A 13042-nucleotide genomic window follows, 5' to 3' on the forward strand; every position below is an offset into this window, starting at 1 on the left:
AAAATAATAATGAATGGCTTTAGACCACAGTTTCAGTCATAGTTACTAAGCTTTGGGACTCTGCATTAGTTGTCTCCTCTAGTGGACTGCTCACTCAGTTATCCACAAGGCTCTCTCCATCAGTTCCCTCAAGCCTGTGCTTAAATTCCACCTTTTAAATGAGGCAAACCCCCATGCAGGATTCTTAAGACCCTCTAACTTAGCTTACTGGATTTTCTTTCCTCTAGTGCTAATCACTCTCAACGATTCTCTAAATTACTATCGAATTTTTTTGTTATTATTTTTCCTTTGTCTCCCACTCACTAGAAGGCATGTTCCACAAGCAGAGAGATTTTCTGGGACTTCTTCACATTCTAAAACAAATGCCTGGAAGGGACTTCCTTCGTGGTCCAGTGACTGAGATCCTGCCCTTCCAACGCAGGGGGCGCAGGCTGCATTCCTGGTTCAGGAACTAAGATCCGACATACCATGTATGGCCAATAAATAAGCAAATGCATATGTGTGTGTATATATATGTCTGTGTGTGTGTGTGTGTGTGTGTGTGTGTGTGTGTGTGTGTGTGTGTGTACACAGTATGCCACCTGGGAAGCCCTCGTGTGTGTGTGTGTGTGTATGTATGCACACATATATACATATATAAAAAATGATGCCTGGCATAATGACATTTTAACAATGATTCAATCTTTGGATAAATCATGTCTTTTAGTTGATGCTGATCCTTCCTCTATTAAGAAAATAAGGAATAAAACCTCTCCTGTTTCATTTACAGAGTGGTTTGAGGATCAAGTGAATGTGATCCAATCACTGTTCTGAAATATATGTAAGTAAACTTGTAATTCTTTCACATGGGATGATGCAAGTGAAGCGGGTGAGCAAAGTAAGACTACCCTCTCCCTCATAGAGGCCTACAGTTTGGGAACGATACTTCACTGATGTGACTGAGAGTTGTAACTAGAAAGATAGGCTACATGTTTTAATTACAAATTATAAGCCATCCTGCTTTAACTTGGAACTTTTTTTTACCTAAAACACCTTTAGTTTCCCAACTGAGTTCAGCGTGGTTCTCTACCATCACAGGTATGATGGTTAGGCGTGGTTGGGCTAAGGTGCCCTAGTTTGGCAAAAACTAGTCTAGATCTGGATGTGAAGGTGTTTTTCAGACATGATTAATATTTACAATCAGTTTATGTCAGGCAGAGCAGATTATCATCCATAATGGGTGGGCCTCACCCAATCAGTTGAAGACCTTAACAGCAATGACGGGTTTCACAAAGAAGGAATTCTGCCTCAGGACTGAAACCTGCCCAGAATTCCTAGTCTGCCTGCCCGCCTGCCTCCCATAGAGATTTCAGACCTGCTGATTCCCACAATCAAGTGGCAACCTCTCTCTCCTCCCACATATATCCTACTGGTTCTGTTTCTCTGAAAAGTCCTAACTAATACAATAGAGTTCTGGTGACTGAAGCTGTAGAAACAATGCTAGTGATACATCTTATTAAGAGGAAAAGCAACATGCTCAATTTCATTAAGTTACTGCTTCTGGAAACTAGCTTGATGTTTTTAATGCACAGATTTTAAGTGTAAAGTTTAGTAAGTTTTGAAAAATACAACTGTATATCTACCATCTCCATCAATATACAGAACATTTCCATCACCACTCTTGCCTTTTTCCACTGTTCTGATTTCTATTACAGAAAAATAGAAAGTTTTGCCTATTACAGAATTTCATATGTAAGAATTCATGCAGTACTCTTTTGAAAATGGCTTCTATTACTTAACCTGTGTTTGAGATTCAACCATGTTGTCAAGTATATCTATAGATTTAATTTTTAACTTTTATGTTAGGTTTCTGATCACCTTGAATGTTTGCATTAAGTAAAAAGTGTAGGTTGAAGTTCACTGCTGTCTGGTAACTCTTCCCAAATGTTCTAGAACCATTTGTTGAAAAGATTTTCTTTTCCCTATAAATCACCTAGAGTTCTTTGTAAAAATCAATTCACTATGTATGTGTGTGTCTATTTTTGACTCTCTAGATTGTTTAGTTCCTCTTTCTTATGCCAATTTCACATAGGTTTAATTCTGTACTCTTAGGATTCTTTAAATCAGCTGGTATCAGTCATGCAATTTTATTATTTTTTAAAAAAATAGTTACAGCTATTCTAAGCCCTTTGTGTTTTCCATATATATTTGGAATCAGTTTTTCATTTTAAAAAATCAGTGCCTGTTGCTATTTGATTGGGATTGGGCACAATTAAAACTCAGTTGGTAGCCAACTCTTCATTTTGTCAGTCCAGGAACATGATATGTATCTTTACTTCAGTTCAGTCACTCAGTCATGTCCGACTCTTTCTGACCTCATGGACTGCAGCATACCAAGCCTCCCTGTCCATCAACAACTCCCAGAGTTTGCGCAAACCCATGTCCATTGATTTGGTGATGCTATCCAATCATCTCATCCTCTGTTGCCCCCTTCTCCTCCTGCCTTCAGTCTTTCCCAGCATCAGGAGCTTTTCTAATGAGTCAGCTCTTCACATTAGGTGGCCAAAGTATTGGAGCTTCAGCATCAGTCCTTCCAATGAATAGTCAGGACTGATTTCCTTTAGGATTGACTGGTTTGATCTCCTTGCAGTCCAAGGGACTCTCAAGAGTCTTCTCCAACACCACAGTTCAAAAGTATCAATTCTTCAGCGCTCAGCTTTCTTTATAGTCCAATTATCACATCCATACATGACTACTGGAAAAACCATAGCTTTGACTAGACGGACCTTTGTTGGCAAAGTAATGTCTCGGCTTTCTAATATGCTGTCTAGGTTGGTCATAACTTTCTTTCTTTTGATTTCATGGCTGCAGTCTTTTAATTTCAGTCACCATCTGCAGTGATTTTAGAGCCCAAAATCACCTTACTTACTAGGTATTAATTAATTTCTCTCAGTAATATTTTGTAATATTAAGTATATACATCTTAAAGATTTTCCTAAACTAATATTCCTAAGGCTTTTATGTTTTATTAGTGATAGTTTAATTTTTAATTTTAGTTTCCAAGTTGTGGCTAGCATATAAATAAAATTTTTCTGTATTTTCTGTATATTTAAAATATAAAAAGCAATATTCCTCCAAAGTTAATCAGCTCCAGGACTTAAAAAAAAAATACATATTAAAAACCCATGAAATTAATATTCTACATAGCATAATGTAGAAAACATTGCTTCACTTCTAAGCTAAATTTAACTCCAATAAACTATAATTATAATTTGGGATACACTAATTCTCTCAACCACAGAGTCTCCCATAGATCAACAAATATAAACTTCATCATGATCTTAGGTCACTGCACTTGTAAGTGTGGACTTCCCAGGTGGGGCTAATGGTAAAGAACCCGCCTCCCAGTGCAGGAGACACAGGAGACACGGGTTCGATTCCTGAGTTGGAAAGATCCTCTGGAGGAGGGCATGGCAACTCACTCCAGTATTCTTACCTGGAATATCCCCATAGACAGAGAAGCCTGGCAGGCTACCGTCCATGGGGTCACAAAGAGTTGGACATGGCAGAAGCAACTTAGTGCATCCTTATCAACTTGGGAATAAATGGAATAAACACTCTAGTATAACTGCCGTAATTATAAAAGATGTCAAATGTCAATCTTATTAAAAAAAAAAAAACTTTATAAATCAGTGCAGAAGCTCTGCTTTTGCAGAGACAAGACACAGAGACCTCAAGGCACAACTCCTTTGTGTGCTTCACTCCATGGTGTGAAAATGGCTAATTTATGTAGCATTTTCTTCTTCATTTATGCAGGATCCTCTCTCCCTACTCTGTTTGGAACTTAGAACTCTCCCAACCTCTTCACCACCAACACCAAGCTTCTTCTCCTTCAACAAGTAGCAGTGAATATGAGTTTTCATACTTTGGGGCTGATTGATTGCAATAAAACTGAAATTTATCAATGGCAAAATTTACCAGGAGCAGGCAATTTAAGGCTTAATAATAGAATCAAACACCTGTTCATCTATTTAAAAAAAAAAAAATGTTAGCAAGCAGATGAAGAGCCACAGTGATAGAAGGCAACAAACTGGCCTTTACATCACATTGGGAATTTACCCAGAAGAAATCTAATTTAGGCCTTTCAAGCTATGTTGTAAAGCAGAGAGTACTGTAAACGTACCTCTTAACTGTCCAGACACAACACTATTGTCCTGAGATACACAACACAGAGTTTTCACTAAGTGAATGAAATAGGACACTTTCATCTCTGACTCCTTCTAGAATATGGAGACCCCTGTGTCCAAGTAGAACATAGAGGGCTCACTGGAGAGCTTCTCTGTATAGATCACTCTACTCTGCCCCCAAAGAGATTTTACACGCATACGTACTTTTGTTAATGATGAATTTCCAAGCTCCCTTAGCCATGTCTATCCACATCCTTCTTGCCTCCTAACCTTTCCCTAAGTTTGATGATGAGGCTTCTGACAAAGTAGCACATTGTGGAGTTAAAAGCTCTCTGTCAACACAAACATAAAAGTCTTACCAGAAAAGAGAAAACTCTATAGGAAATTTTTCTCTACCTAGAACAAGCTAGGTGAAGGAAAACACTAACTTTGGATTTACTTTTTGTTTTATTTTGCTGCGGTTTTCACGAAGAAGCTTTTGTTTCTGTGTGTATGTTTAATTGAGTTGCAAGAATATAAGGTATACTTAAGGTCAAGATAAAGAGGATCCTATAGATAAGATGACCAGATGGAACAAGAATCAGTGGTCTGATCCACCTTAATACTGAGAAACTTGTGCAAACTCAGAAACTCTGCTCTGTGAGTTTAAGACCTTTCTTGGTCTGTGAGTTTAAGACCTCTTTTGTTTTCTTTCTTGTGTTTTGGTGGAGGGGTAGGGGGTCTTAAAGTATGGCATATTCTCTAGAGATGTTGTTGGGGAGGTGACATCTGGGAATCGGTGCGATGAGAGACTGGAAAAGAGATTTTGCAGTCTGAAACATCTACCCAGATCATTCTGATGGGAGGGGTTCCTGCACCAGCACTGTGATTACTCCACCTCCACAAACTCATGGGGGCAAATTATTTAAAAAAAAAAAAAAAGGCATGAAACACACTGTTGACAATGTTCTTCATATTATACAATTAGAAGTCCAACCCAAAACAAAGTAAGCTACAAATGATCCCTGGAAGCAAAGTTAAGCAGATAATGAAGGTGAATGCTATTACAGAAACAGTGTTCTGGCTCCCTAGTGCTCTCTGGAATGCACCCCACTAAGCCAACTCTGTCAGTGAAACACAGCAAGCATCTAAGAACAATTCTTTCTGGAACCAAGTATTTCCATAGAGATTTTGTTTGTTTGTTTTAATAGGGTTAATTTTTAACCTAACTTCAACTTTTATTCTGTTTCTCTGCAAACTTCAGTTTTTCAAATACAGCCCCACCTGCAGCTGATCAAGGCAGCCCAGCTCAGGAAACTATCTATCTAGGTTTCAGTGATGCCACAGCCAGTGTCAGATGCAATTGCACTGAGAGGGACACTTCCCAGAAGTGCAGAGAATGGCCTCAGCTTAGTAGTCGTCGTCAAAGTCGCTCAGTTGTGTCTGACTCTTTGCAACCCTATGGACTATATGATCCATGGAATTCTCCAGGCCAGAATACTGGAGTTGGTAGTGGTTCCATTCTCCAGGGGATCTTCGCAACCCAGGGATCAAACCCAGGTCTCCCGCTTTGCAGGTGGATTCTTTACCAGCAGAGCCACAAGGGAAGCTCAGCTTACCCCATATAAAATGATGCAGACCAAGTCCTGGGAAGTCTTTAACTTCATTCCAGACAGGAGTTAGGACTGAGAAAGTACAGTGATACTGAGACGGGAAGGGGCCAGGGTACAACCTTTAAAAGAATGGCATTGCTATTGAGGACGCAACATAAACTGGTTAGAATCAACTAGGTCCAAGATGGAAGAGGACTGACTTCCACTAGACCTTGACCTCTTTATACACTCTTTGTAATATATTGGCATATGCTAAATGACACACTCACCAGTGCCATGACAGTTCCAAGTGTTAGTCACTCAGTTGTGTCTGAGTCTTTGTTCTGTCCATGGAATTCTCCAGGCAAAAATACTGGAGTGGGTACCATTCTCTTCTCCAGGGAATCTCCCCAACCCAGGGATCAAACATGGGTCTACTGCATTGTAGACAGATTCTTTACCATCTGAGCCACCAGGGAAGCCTATGACAGTTCCAAAGCCGACGATAAAAAGACAAAAAGTGGGTGGTGGCCAAATTCCTGGAAATCTCCTCTCCTTCCCCCAAAATAGCTGGAATATTTCTCCCACTCATTAGCCTATATAATTAACCACCCCTATAAAAACTGACTACCCCATACCCTGGGGCCTCTTGTGCCTCTCTCACCTTCTGAGATGACCCACAATCTCTCTTTGGAGTATCTCTCTGAATAATCCTTCTTTCACTTTACTATGGCTCACTCTTGAATTTCTTCCTGCACAAAGCCAAGAACCAACATTTGGCAGCCATAACCTTGGATGTGACCTGGGAGGTGACCATCGTCTCGTGGCCCACTTTTTTCCCTGAAACAATATAGTAGAGCGAGGGCTCTACTATAAAAAGTTTCTTCCCTCCATAGGACTTTTTCTCAGGCAATGTCTTCAGGCTCTGCTCTGCAAGCCCCCTCCTACCTCTGCACATCCATTCTTGTCATTCCATGGATATAGACCATTCTCTCTGCTTGCATAGCTTGCTCTTCACTCCTCTGTAAAAACTAAAGACTAAGTCTGGTCCTGGGCTTCCAAGACACCCAAGCCAGGACTCCTTCGGTTCATATGCCATTCTCAAGGAAAGACCTGCCAAGCTCCATGGCCTGCAACATTTCATCCCTAAACAGCCAAGAAGTGAAGGTTGGAGCATAAAGTAACCTGAACAAGAATATCAACTACTTAATTAGAAGTCCACTAAACGTTAATAATTTAACATTTTGGACAGCGTGTATGGAATTTTTTTTTTAATTTAAGAATGTCTTCTACAAAAGTCTCACTGAGTAGGTGATCACTGTGGTGCATCTGAAGTCCAAATCCAGTTCAGCTACTTATTAGCTTATGGTATGGAGGAGTTAAAGTCTGTGGGCCTGGGATTTCTCACCAGTGTACAGTGGAACTATTACCACCCACATCAAAATACTCTTCTGAAGTTTCAATAAGAGTGTATATGAATGTGCCTAGCACATGCAGTGCTTAGAAAGTATAGCCCTCTTTCCATACTACCTGATTGGCTAGTTTTAACAAACACCCTTCATTTTGCAGATTTGCTTACGTAGGCATGGACAGTAGAAACTAAAAAAAAAAAAAAAACGGAATATGCAAAGAGAGTTCGTGGAGTTATTTTAGGCTGAGAAAAGAAATGCTGTAGATACATTCAATATAAAAGCAGAGGTATTTTCCAAAAGAACATGGACGACTAAACTTCAAAAATGCAGAGTCTCAAACCTGAACATTTGCAAAGAATTCCAGAAGTAAGTCATAATTAACAAAACAGCTATCTTTACTGATCAAGGAAGAAGATTTGTTCCTATCACATCAAACTTTCTGGTAACAGGAAAGCAGCCATCGCTCAGTTTCACCTTCTGGGAACAGCAAAGACAGTGAACATATAGATGACTCAGAGTTTTGCTGCCATCTTCACAGTAACAAGTCTCCTCATAACCTAATGATGTATGTTATTCTAATACACAAAGTATACCAACTCTGCTAAATACTCAAATGCTGACGATCATGTTTTAGTGAAAGACAATAGCACTTTGTTCATCTGACAACAGTTGGGAAAACCCCTTAAAAAAAAGCAAAGTCCTACCCAGGTCAAACAGAATAAGGTAAACACAATAAATGTAACACACCCACATCATGAATACACCATTGTGAATCCGAGGAAAGTTCCAGGTACAGAAATGAAAACCTAGTTATGAAACCAAATCACACACCTGAGAAGGTCTGATGCTACTATTAGGGCAGCAGATGGGGACAGGCAGGAGGCTGGTATAGTGGCATGAGGCTTTCTGCTGGGTATTAAAGTTTAAGTTTAAAACCATGCGAATTCACTTTTTCTCAAAAAAAAAAAAAAATTCAAAATGGAAACACAAACCTACAAACCTTGGCATCGTCTCATATGCAAAAAAAAACCTGAGCCTTCAATTCAGGACAGTCATCTCCTTCATTCCTTTAGATGTCAAACTTTCTATTTTCTACTGGAAAATTAGAGGCTTTTTTCTTTTGAATTCTGTACAGTATAAAATTATGAGAACTGCAGAACTCTTGGCACATAAAGACTTTGCACAAATCTCTGTTCTAAGAGATGATAAAATTCTAGCACAACTTCTAGCAGGAAAACAAAAACAAGAAAACACTGCCAGTAGAACATACTGTTGTTCCAGCCAATATAAGGGGATAAGCCCCTGATCTCCTTCAGAGCATTTGCTAAGACGTACTTAAGACTGTGAATCTTTTCTTTGTCTCTTTGAGACGTATGTGTATCTTCTACAAGTCAAGAGGGTCTTTCTCAAGAAACTCAGTCATTTCTATGAGACATAGTCATTAGAAAGAATAGGGCTTTGGTCTCGCAGACCCTGAGGAAGGACAGAATTCTAACTTCAGTGATTGCCAGCTAACAGGCAAAAATGGCCTCATCACATTTATATTGATCACACTTTTGTTCTTTTCCACTTGAAGCATGCTCTTTCAACCCGTCCCCACTTCCTCATTCTCCCTTTAAAAGGCCCAGTCACCTAAACACAAATTGAATGGAACTCATTTGTTCCCCCTAGTATTCAGTCAATACTTACTGAAAAAAATTTGTTTTCATAGCTTCAGCTAGTGTCTGGCGTTTTTTAAAAAATCTTTGACAGCAGTGCCTTTGATATGTATAAAGAATATGTCCAAAGGCCCTAATTAATTCTTAAAATCTTGTTTAGCATCATAGCACAAAATTGTCCCACTTAAATGAATTAGAATAAAAGAAGTAAAATATTTAATTGATGCCCTTAAGTCTTCTAACAATTCTATAAGCACACATACACCATCTGAGTCTAAGTTGCAAACCTTCAGAATGAGCCAAGAAAAACAAAGAAAACATTAATCCTGTAAACACACACTAAAATTATTTTTGTATCACCATTAAAATAAAATTCCCTCAATTTCCATGGAGAATCTGTGTTGTTCGTTTTTCCATTGTTTGTATTGTTTTTGTTTTTATATTATTTGTACTTGTTTCCTGAGTATATGCTCAGAACATGAAGTTTTTTAAACTTCAGGAAAGGTTTTTTTTTTTTCTTACTTTGTGTCTTTGCACTGACTAGAGAATTCATTAATGTAGATCTATTAATGGTGTTCCTGGTATCCAGATTTTGTTAGTTTCACAATCTAACAAACACTCAGACATTTCACTCTAATTTATTCCAAAACCATCACCTTAAGATTTCTCAGTTCCAAAAGAAATGCCTCTCCTTCTGTGGGCATTGCTACTTTTCTACAAATAAATTTCTGCTACCTCAAATGAACTCTTGTGCAAGGAGCAAACTGGCTATGCTTCAGTACTTACTAAGGGGCATATTATCATAGTGACTCAAATGAATGCCTCTGCATAACTACAAACTGTTAAGGGTTAAGGATGTTGAAAATCATTCTCTCACACTAGAAATTGGAAATGTTATATATATATATATATACATATTTATATATATAATTTATATCTATAATTAAATTGAAATTTATATATAATTTATATATATAAATATATATATACATATGCTGCTGCTAAGTCACCTCAGTCGTGTCTGACTCTGTGCGACCCCATAGACGGCAGCCCACCAGGCTCCGCTGTCCCTGGGAGTGTCCAGGCAAGAACACTGGAGTGGGTTGCCATTTCCTTCTCCAATGCATGAAAGTGAAAAGTGAAACTGAAGTCACTCAGCCGTGTCCGACTCTTCGCGACCCCATGGACTGCAACCTACCAGGCTCCTCCATCCATGGGATTTTCCAGGCAAGAGTACTGGAGTGGGGTGCCATTGCCTTCTCTGATATATACATATAAACATATACATTTACCTCAAGAGCAGTGTTTAAACACAGGAATAGCTACATCTGCAATAGATATCTAGAAATACTATGAACACAATTTGCATTAAATATTTTCTGCATGGCATTCATATTCTTACAAATTCAAAACACTATGGAATTCAAGAACAATTTGAAGCCTAAAGATTCGATTAACAATGTAAGTTGATGCCTAATTCGATTTCTGCACACCATTAATCAAGATGCAGCTACCTTATATCTTAAGAAGTCTTATAAGTCCATTAAAATCTTCCTGCAAAAATTTTGCAAAAGTAAAATCACAAGGCTTTTTCCAAAATGTAAATATAACATACATTTAAATGCCTAACATTGTGAAAGATTAATAAATTGGCATGTCATCAATTCCCTTAAGCAATAAAGCAGGTACCTAACAGACAATGACTGTTCACACGGCAGTGTGGTGAGAAACCGTGCAGAAACCTGAAACAGAAACATCTAGAACATAAATATAAAAAGCCATGATTGCTTACCAGTGCACTTTATTGCTGAAGTCTTTGAACTCAAAAGGAGTTGCATTCTTGGTTTTTAATTTCTGCTTTTAATGGTACAAATGAACTTATTTACAAAACAGAAATAGAGTCACAAATGTGAAATATAAACTTACGGTTACCAGAGGGGAAAAGGGTGAGAAGTGGATAAGTTGGGAGGCTGAGATTGATACATACACATTACTATATATAAAATAGATAACTAATAAGAATTCACTGTCTCTCACAGGGAACTCTACTCAATACTCTGTAGTGGCCTATATGGGAAAAGAACCTAAAAAAGAGTGAATATATGTATTTGTATAACTGATTCACTTTGCTGTATAGCAGACACTAACACAACATTGTAAATCAACTAAACTCCAGTAAAAAATTAATTTTAAAAATCTCTTTTATTTTTCTTAACATTCTTATCTCAATATTTTTGAGCTATTTCTAACAATGGCCCACATTAAAAACTGTATTAGAACATATTGGAACCTGGGTCTCCTGCATTGCAGGCAGATTCTGTACCATCTGAGCCACCAGGGAAACCCTGTACTAGTTCAGGATGCTATAATAAATTACCATATACTAGGTGACTTAAACAGCAAATGTTTCTCACAGTTTTGGAGGCTGCGAAGTCCAAGATGAAAATGCAGGTAGATCAGTGTTTGGTGGGAATCCACTTCCTGGTTTGAAGATTGCTATCTTTTTCTTCTATCCTCTTCTGTTACAGAATATAAGGGCACTAATCCCATTTAGGAGAGCTCTACCCTCATGATCTACTTATTTATCTCCGAATACCATCACACTGCTGTTGGGATTTCAACATATGATTTAGCAGGGACACAAACAGTCCATAACATGAACAGTTACTAATCTATCATTTGGACCTGTCCAGCATCTGTTCCCCATGTTGTGGGGGAACTGTTACCACAATTATCTTTTGGGAATGCACCCAACCCTACACACATCCATGTAGTTTAGGTGAGCTAACCTGGAAAAAAAGGTGAGCAACTTAACGCTTAACTCTGTGGTTAACAGAATGAACATTCACATGTGCCAAAGGAATTGTATCAGAAAATAAAGACATATTTTACAAATAAGCTTGATGAAAATGAGAGCCAAGACTTTCGGTGAAAAAATTGGGATACAGACATTCTCTTTCCATGGAGTTTACTAAACTTACAGAATATAGAACTACAACAGCTGGTGGTTATGTTTTATGCTATTCAGAAAACCACATGAGAATAAAGACTGAAATTATTGGGTAAATACTGAGCTGAAGAATAGACAGCCAAGAAAAAGAAAGAGACAATCCCCCTTTGAGCATCTGGGGTGCTATAACACATAAAGCTGGGATCTTGGGTTTTTCAGCTATATTGTTAAATCGGATTTCTGTTATTTTCTGACATTTGCAATTAAAATTTCCCAACTGATAGGCCAATTAGTTTCCCCATTAATTCAACTGGCTTAAAAATCCATGGTGTCTTAATCTCCCTCCAGTAAATTTAGTTGAAACTGACATAAATGCTGCATTTTTTTAAAGTTTTGAAATGATCATAAAATTCATTCAGGAAACAAAATACTGAAATCTATACATTAACATAAAACTACATAAAGTAGATTTGCACACATTTATTAAGACAGCATATTAAAAAGCAGAGATATTACTTTGTCAACAAAGGTCCATCTAGTCAAGGCTATGGTTTTTGCAGTGGTCATGTATGGATGTGAGAGTTGGACGGTGAAGAAAGCTGAGCACTGAAGAACTGATGCTTTTGAACTGCGGTGTTGGAGAAGACTCTTGAGAGTCCCTTGGACTACAAGGAGATCCAACCAGTCCATCCTAAAGGAGATCAGTCCTGGGTGTTCACTGGAAGGACTGATGTTGAAGCTGAAACTCCAATACTTTGGCCACCTCATGCGAAGAGCTGACACATTGGAAAAGACCCTGATGCTGGGAAAGATTGAGGGCAGGAGGAGAAGGGGATGACAGAGGATGAGATGGCTGGATGGCATCACCGACTCGATGGACATGAGTTTGGTTGGACTCAGGGAGTTGGTGATGGACAGTGAGGCCTGGCGTGCTGCAGTTCATGGGGTCGCAGAGTCGGACACGACTGAGCAACTGAACTGAACTGATCAATAGATAATATGTGTCAGAGACAAAAAAAAACACCACTATTTTCAAATTTTCAAGGTAACTAAAGAAAACGATAAAATCAATTCAGTTTTATGTTACATAACAAACTATGGCAAGTGTATATTTCCTTCCTAGCTCATCAAAAATTCTCAATTTATTTACCTAAGTTACAACTTTATAATTTACAAAGATTTCATAGTCTATATTTTTCTTTTTAAAATAAAAATCTTAATAAATTTGGTATTCTGACTAAAAACATTCATGTTTCCCATCTAAAATAAAAGTATTGGACATTAT

General features: G+C 38.2%; 1 protein-coding gene across 11 annotated transcripts in view; it reads right to left on the minus strand.

Annotated features, from left to right (window-relative positions):
* The window catches only part of CRPPA (CDP-L-ribitol pyrophosphorylase A), a 417735-nt gene that overhangs the window by 176601 nt on the left and 228092 nt on the right, over positions 1-13042 (minus strand). The window lies entirely within an intron of this gene.

Source organism: Giraffa tippelskirchi, chromosome 10, assembly GCF_054371585.1.
Source record: "Giraffa tippelskirchi isolate mGirTip1 chromosome 10, T2T-mGirTip1v1.2.pri, whole genome shotgun sequence".
In the NCBI taxonomy this organism is placed as follows: Eukaryota; Metazoa; Chordata; class Mammalia; order Artiodactyla; family Giraffidae; genus Giraffa; species Giraffa tippelskirchi.